The sequence below is a fragment of the Schistocerca gregaria genome, chromosome 2 (assembly GCF_023897955.1).
Source record: "Schistocerca gregaria isolate iqSchGreg1 chromosome 2, iqSchGreg1.2, whole genome shotgun sequence".
In the NCBI taxonomy this organism is placed as follows: Eukaryota; Metazoa; Arthropoda; class Insecta; order Orthoptera; family Acrididae; genus Schistocerca; species Schistocerca gregaria.
In genome coordinates, this window is record NC_064921.1 from 380,957,795 (window position 1) to 380,966,535 (window position 8,741).

At 43.7% G+C, this 8,741-nt stretch overlaps 1 non-coding gene across 1 annotated transcript; it reads left to right on the forward strand.

Annotated features, from left to right (window-relative positions):
* Positions 1–2,000: 2,000 nt before the first annotated feature.
* Trnap-ugg (transfer RNA proline (anticodon UGG)) lies at positions 2,001–2,084 on the forward strand. The gene has a single exon. It is a non-coding gene; the product is annotated as a tRNA-Pro (tRNA).
* The last annotated feature ends 6,657 nt before the right edge of the window (positions 2,085–8,741 follow it).

Below are 8,741 nucleotides of genomic sequence, written 5' to 3' on the forward strand. Positions count from 1 at the left end.
CGTTAAAAGATCTCGCCGCAATGGAAAAACGCCCGATTATTGCTCCAACTCTCAAATCATATCCGTGGTATTCTCGCCATTGCTTCCACCCCCAGGTGACACGTCACTAACATCAAATTGCTTGACTAATTAATTAAACTGAACATCAGAATATTCCTGTTGTAGAGGCGGTCTCCGTCGGCGACGGCGCGGCCGTGTGATCGGCGTGTGGCGTCTCGGAAAGTACAATCCTACAGTATTCGAACACCAGACTGCTGTCCGTAAACTTCTCTAATTGCGACAATGTTTCCGTCAGCAATGAGCTGGCGCAGCTAACGTCCTCTCAGAACAAAAGACCAAGAGGGGAGACGACTTGGCTAACGTTCTCTCAGTACGAGAGCCCAGAACGGAAGACCACGAGTGAGAGTCCGGCAAGATCGCTCTTCACCTTTGTTTTCTCACCTCAACTTTTACCGAGCGAATCACATCACTAGAAGCTCTCAAAATACCCAGTTTGCCAGCGCCGACCAATGTACCGTCTGGGAATAGAACTCTTTTCCACAATTCTTTTATTTTTACAAATTTTCACAATCAAACTCCGCACTCGGCGGCTGGGAAGAACCACAGCTGTGGGCAATAACACGTCCACTGGAAGTTTTCTCCCAAGAGACCACTCGACATTCCCCGTCGTAGCGAACACAAATTCTTGTATTGAAAGTTTGTTATTCGGAACTTCTGGCTTGCCCTACTTGAGTTACTCGAAGGCGTAAAATTAGTGGAACATAGGCGAGAGCTCGGACAGGAAAGCCCGTCCAGCTATCCACTGCTCTGTTTTGGTAAACACTTGAACACCTGCAGCCGCGCGTCCCTCAGAGTTTGGCGACCGCTGTGGCCTCTCTAAACGGATTACAGAAATTCCCCAGTTCACCATTCATACCATCAGGCTGTGGCCTTCGGCGGTTAAGGGAGGAGGGGGGGGGGGGGGGGGGGGGGCGATGTAGCCGAGCTCTGTCTCGTGTACTGCCTTCCCGCAAAATCTTATAATTACAAAATCGCGCAATTCTCGCGTGCCGATGCGATTCCACATAGATTTCCTAGACCGTAATGTAGAGAATTACTCCAACAAAACCTAAAGTGTCACGTTAAATGGACTCATGTAAGGTGCCAGGCCGTTGCCACCTTACACGGTACCCTTCGCCACGCGCCATACGATCACTTGCGACATATGCATATAGATGCAGATGTGAAATTAGTATGCCTATTTAGATGTCAGTCCGTCCAGTTATAGGCACGCAAAACTCACGGAAGTATGATGTTTCTTATTTATCGAGAAAACAAAGACGAAACTTCTACTGCTGATTGTCTCTCTATAGAAAACTTTCTATTAGCCCCTAATCTTCTCACTGCCATCACTTCCTGAGACATACGTGACAGGCTGTAATATGTTTACTCACAATACTTAGAAGTAACAGTATAGAGCTACCCTCTCAATATTCTCCTTTCATCAGAGTGTCGCTTACCTAACGTATTCACACGAATCCTCCAGTCTTCGATATATAGCATTTGAATCTACTTGAGTACGAGAGTAAGGGCTGTCGTCCGTCAAGTTACAGACCTCTGATAATTCTCTCGAAATCCCATCACGTTCCTACAGCACTGCTCCATTAGTTAGAAGGCTATCTAGTCCTCCATACGCCACTCACGAGGTAGAGGTCTATCACAACGAGAAAAATAGCACACTGATTTGCAGGAGGAAATTCACAACCATTCAGAGTATACATGGACTGCACAGAGAAAGTCAGAAGCCTAACACCTACAATCCATAACTATCTATAAATAACCCCCTGTACATGACCTAGTGTCTCTCATCGTGTTCCTGCAGTATGCTAGAAATACAACAGTTCCAGCCTTCGTTGACAGCACAGTCTCCCTCTCTCTCCCTCTGCTCGTTATTTTTGTATCATCCAAAGGAGTAAAAATATGAACTAACTTCACTGAGTGAGGCAGCGTGGTGGTTGCCGGCCCGTGTGGCCGAGCGGTTCTAGGCGCTTCAGTTTGGAACCGCGAGACCGCTACAGTCGCAGGTTCGAATCCTGCCTCGGGCATGGATGTGTGTGATGCCCTTAGGTTAGTTAGATTGAAGTAGTTCTAAGATATTGGGGACTGATGACCTCAGATGTTAAGTCCCACAGTGCTTAGAGCCATTTCAAGCTTGGTGGTTAGCACACTACATTCGCATTCAGGAGGACGACGGTTCACACCCATGTTCGGCCATTTTGATATAGGTTTCCCTGTGATGTCGCTAAATCGCTTCAGGTAAATGCCGGGGTCATCCCTGTGAAAGGGCATGGCTCACTTCCTTCCACATCCTTCACTGATCTTATGGGACCAATGACCTCGCTGTTTGGTCCCCTCCCGCGAATCAACCAACCAGCCTGTAAAAACATTGCCATCTCCTGGTAGAGAACACAATAAGATTTTAGTGCATCTCTCTCTCCCGATATATCGGAGACAAATACCGAGTGCGTGTTGACATCGATCATATACGGTGATTCTTTGAAATATAAGCTTATTGGTCCACTGCAGCAGGCGACTATTGATCGAAGTCAGTTCCACGGTCCTGTGTAAAGTTTTCTCGCCTGTACTGGAGGAACACCATATCGACTATCAGTCACAAGGTGAGAGGTCTTGTGTTGTTGTTTGATACATTACTTTTTGCTGTGACACATCGAAGCAGTGTACAGCAGAAGCTGTGTACACAGCCATATTTGACTTTGAGGTCTGTGTTAGGCGCTAATCCGACGTAAACACATTTCGATCTATTGCCTCCGACAGAAAGTTGGACATCACATGGTGTAACCAATGCTCCCACAACACACAGGATGGGTCAAATAGAAGACAGAGACGGTGTTTTCCTACTGACAAAAATGTGGAGGACATCGCAACATATGGAAAATGGATGATTCTGCGGCACCGTGGAGCGCTTCCAAACAGGTGTCCGAAGGTGATGACCTCTACATTTAAACTCATCTTCCACAGTGATGGGGTAGCAGAAGTCTGGGTGTCCCATCTCGAAGAGCATTGATTCCCAATATTGCAGCCATGTCGCCGATTTAATTTGCAACTCACCAGAAGTACACATATCAAAAAAAGTTTCGCATCACCCCGGTTCCCAGAACTCCGAAAGATACATATTGACTGTGGATATTTTACCACAGACCAGTCCCTCTGACTGTTCAGAGATGTCACTAAACCCGGCCAAATATGTAAACAACCATGCATGAGCATCGCCTATTAGATTGAGAGGGCCCGACAACCGATCAGTTCCAGCCATTCCACCAGGAAGGAGGTACACGGCTCGTGTTGTCTGTAGTTCAAACATGCCTAGACGGTCAATACCGCGGTTCGATTGTTACTTTGTGCCAGGAAGGGCTCTCAACAACGGAAGTGCTCAGGTGTGTCGGAATGAACCAAAGCGATGTTGTTCCGACATGGAAGAGATACAGAGAGAGAGGAACTGTCGATGACGTGCCTCGCTCAGGCCGCCCAAGGGCTACTACTGCAGTCGATGACAGCTACCTTCGGATTGTGGCTCGGAGGAACCCTGACAGCACCGCTACCATGTTGAATAATGCCTTTCGTGCAGTCACAAGACGTCGTGTTACGACCCAAACTGTGCACAATAGGCTGCTTGATGCTCAACTTCACTCCTGACGCCCCTGGCGAGGTCCATCTTTGCAACCACGACACCATGCAGCGCAGTACAGTTGGGCCCAACAACATGCTGAGTGGACCGCTCAGGATTGGCATCACGTTCTCTTTACTGATGAGTGTCGGATATGCCTTCAACCAGACAATCGTCGGAGACGTGTATGGAGGCAACCCGGTCAGGCTGAACGCCTTAGACACTCTGTCCAGCGAGTGCAGCGTGGTGGAGGTTCCCTGATGTTTTGGAATGGCATTATGTAGGGCCGACATACCCACCTGGTTGTCATGGAAGGCGCCATAACGGCTGTACAATCCATGAATGCCATCCTCTGACCGAGAGTGCAACCATATCGGCAGCATATTGGTGAGGCATTCGTCTTCATGGACGACAATTCGCACCCCCATAGAGCCCATCTTGTGAATGACTTCCTTCAGGATAACGACATTGCTCGACTAGAGTGGTCAGCATGTTATCCAGACATGAACGGTATAGAACATGCCTGGGATAGATTGAAAAGGGTTGTTTATGGACGACGTGACCCACCAACCACTCTTAGGGTCAAATGGCTGTAAGCACTATGGGACTTAACATCTGAGGTCGTCAGTCCCCTAGACTTAAAACTACTTAAACCTAACTAACCTAAAAACGCCACACACATGCATGCCCGAAGCAGGATTCGAACCTGCGACTGTAGCAGCAGTGCGTTTCCGGACAGAAGCGCCTAGAACCGCTTGGTCATAGGAGCCGGCCACTCTTGGGGGTCTACTTCGAATCGACATGGAGGAGTGGGAAAATCTGGGCCAACAATGCCTTGATGAACTTGTGAATAATATGCCATGACGAATATAGGCATGCATCAATGCAAGAGGACATGCTACTGGGTATTAGAGGTACCGGTGTGTACAGCACTCTGGACCACCACCTCTGAAGGTCTCACATATGGTGGTACAACATGTGTGGTTTTCATGGGCAATAAAATGGGCGGAAATGATGTTTATGTTGATTTCTATTCCAATTTTCTGTACAGGTTCTGGAACCCTCGGAATAGAAATGATGCAAAACTTTTTTTATGTATGTAGAAGGGTGTTATACTCACTACATTCCATATGTCGTGAAATGAAGAGAGCAAGCTGAATCCATAAACTCTGTTCAGTGAAGACTTTTCTCCTACTCACTGCATCCATCCAAGCGCACAAGATTTCTTCAGATGTGTACGTCAAGGAGGTTATCACTCCTTGTCGGTATATAGTAGATACGAGAGTGTTATTGTGATAATAACAGATGTTCAAGGAGAAACGCGTGGTTTATACACAATGGAGCTCCAAACGGATGAGTTTCCAATGTTTTATGTTAATCAACTGTGCTGTCAGTTCTCATGTATTGTTCTAGTGTCTGGAGTCTGTACCATGAAGGTATTGATAAGAAGATAATGAGTGGAGAATATAAACGCAGGCACTCCTAAGGCTACACGGTTCTACACTTAGACATGCTATAATGTTAAAGCCATGTGGTTTTCGAAATATTAGTCATGCAGAATCCGACACCCTTAACGCTCTAATGGAGGACATATATGTCCAACATCTGACATACATCCACCCTGCAAGTTTTCTATCCCACTCACTATAGTGATAAACTTTAAGATGATAAAACTACTTCTACGCCAAAGAAAAACATAGATTCTTTGTGAGACATGCACCATATAACTTTCTGGAGGTGTAGATTCTTTGTGAGACATGCACCATATAACTTTCTGAAGGTGTATAGTGGCCTATTACGGTTCAGAAATTATGCTTTGCTGGCAGCAGACCTGTAAAATGACAGCCAGCAAAGGAAAATGCATTTTATGAGGAAACAGACAAACGCTTAGCAGCGATATTTGACATGTGAAGCTACACACTAAAATCCACTAACTCTGTGAAGAGGACAACTGTCAAGCAAATGCACACATAGGGTTTGCAGTACTTCACTAACCTATGTCAGTGACTTAGAATCAAAGGATTTATGAGACTGATGAATCGATTCATGCCCAAAAGATATCCAGGAAATGATGTAGTTCGCATGCATCTTCATTCATCTATATGAGGGTGCTGAAATAGGTTTTCCATTGGTTTGATAGACACACTGCACTAACTCCCTGCACTAACCGTCTCTTCCACACGACACACACATACACACACACACACACACACACACACACACACACACACACACACACACACACACACACGCACACGCACATGCACGACATCTGTCAAGCAGATATATACCCAGGGTCTGCAGTACCTCGCAAAGCCCTGGCAGTAATGTAGAATCAAAGTAGCTATGAAACTGGTAATTCGATTCATGTCCGAAATGAGACTGGGAAATGGTATACTTTGCATCTACCTTTGTTCGTCTAAAGGATGGTGCCAAAATAGGTTTTCCATCGGTTTGGTGAACTTGATTCGTCAGACCTGCGTTGGAAGTCCTCCATTGGCCATTGTATGGAGAGGTTTGCTGTTAACTATTGGAGGTAGATAGCGCTCTGACACCCTGAACAACTTTCTAGAAAATCATCCAAGGCAGCAATCAACGTGTAGGTATCCATACTACCTCAGTAGACATACTGCAGAATGTTGCTGAAAAACCTTGCAACAACTGCTCCACAGGGTAGTTGTTAGCAGGCCCACATGGTTGTGATTGGTAGAGAGTACAGAGAAGCACATTGTAAATACTGTATTTTTGAGAGTTTTAAACTCTTATACAGACTCACACAGGATCAAACAAATGATCCATTCAGTAATTGTGTATTACAACCCCAAACCTGGTAATGCAATACATTTTACGTAAGGAGGACGTAAAAGATTATTGTAATCACATGTACAGACACTTTATAAAAATCATAAGTTGGGTAGTTACAGATAACTTTGTGGTCGCACCAGGACTTGTGATATGACATAAATTTATTGTTCTTCATTTGTAGGTCATCCACGTTAAACAGTCTATTCCAGTCGTCTTATTGTTGTTCATGACCACAACACTGTTTTCCTGGGTCCCAATGCTTTCATTTAGACTTGTTTTTCCTGGTATTTCTCTTGCCATCACACACTCGTTCCCATGAACAAGAGCTTTTCTGTGGTAAGCAAACATGTAAGTACTCTTTCATTGTCTTTCAAGTGTCTGTGATTGAGGTAGAGGTCCATCCTCGGAATCCTGCACATATAATGCAGTAATTACATTGTGTGCGGTTACAACAGAATAACGTCGATGCCTGAGCCCAAACATCGATACAAGTATATACTTATGGAAAATCGAGGCAGGAGTAGGAGAAATCTGCTTCTGACCCAGTTCATGTCCCTGTTGCAGCCCCCTGCAAGGTGGTGTGCGAATCAAGTCAACATGCAGAACTGTTTCCAGACTTTGAGTTTCCATTAACTGCACCATTACACGAGTCTGCAGACACATACTCTAATGCTTTGATGTGAGACACTGAACTGTTTCCAAACTTCGAGTTTCCCCTATATCCTTTGCATGCTGCAGGTGTAGATTCTCATGTAACTACGAAACAATGTTTACTATACTTTCAACTATCTAATTCGACTACTTTTATGCTCATCCCATCTGAAATGCATGATCATCAGAAAGAGTTAAATTCGCAAGAATTTTTGTAATAGGTTGATGCAGTGTTACATAAAAAATCAAACCAGACTTTGATATAATAACAATATGAGCATATGTATATAAAAAAATGTGGAAAAAATGATTCAAAAATCGGCGAATAATTGCGAAAATTGACGGAAAATACATATAAATTGGAGGAGATACGACAAATTGTGGGAGAATTTAGGGAGAATGAGAGAGTACTTACATTCTCCTTACCACAGGAAAGTTCTTGTACACGTGAGCGAGTGAGGGAGAGCAAGAAAAATACGGGAAAAAACAAGTCAAAATGGAAGCACTGGAACCTAGGGAAACAGTGTTGTGATCTTGGACAACGATAAGACGACTGGGATAGACTGTTTAACGTGAATGACCTACAAATATAGAGTAATAAATTTATATATGTCATATCACGATGCTATTAGTATCAATTGCAGGCTTACCTTCAAACAATTTACATGGTGCACTAGAAACAGCACCGGTGCTTCAGTAATATTCTACAAAATCATGCAAATTTGATTCATCTTGTAAGAAAATGTCGATTGGTGATTCAGTGACACGCCATTCTGCAGGATCATCACTAACGAGATTATTCCCTTTTTTGTACTTTCTGACTCAACACTTAGTTTTTCGTGAAAATCGAAAACCAGGAACAATCTGCTTTTCTTCATTTCTAAATTTTGATTCGTTTGTATTGACTTCTTTTACAGCTGTAATGCCAGAAATATCATCCATACTACTTGAAGAAGAAGTCGATTCAGAAACATTTTTTTGCGAAAAAATTATATACTCAGCCTAGCGTTTTTAGAACATTGGCTTCTCGTTCTCGCCTTTCCTTCAATAATTTCCGAAATCCGCCCCACTTAATTTTGCACATTTGCTTTTTTCATTGTTATTCATGTTAAGGCACTTATAAAACTGTCAACTGACAGTCAAAACAAAATTGCAGTAGTGGAAGGTTGACCTGATAGTTACCCATAATTTCTACAAGAAATTTAAGTAGAGTCGAGTTTTACATACTGAGGCCAACACATGTTACAGTATTCTGAAACCGTTGATTAGTTTATCACAGCTTTTCAGGGGTCCCGGTATTTTCATGGGGAAGATATGGTAGGGTTAAGTAGAAGCCGACAACATTCTCGGAATAATAACGTTTCAAACATTGTATTGTAGACTGCCGTCCTGACAGCTTACTTCAAACTATTTTGAACAATCGTGAAGATGATACCAGACAGAAACCCAATCTTAAATTCCCATTCAGTCACCAAGTAAACTAGGTATATTTCCAAACCTGTGTTGTCGAATTTCGTTCTTAAGGCTTACTTAAACTAGCAAGGTGTTTAACAATATTAAAAATTGTTGTCGTTTGTAAGCACAGCTGTTTTAAAACGTAAAAGTTTAAAATGAGTACAGA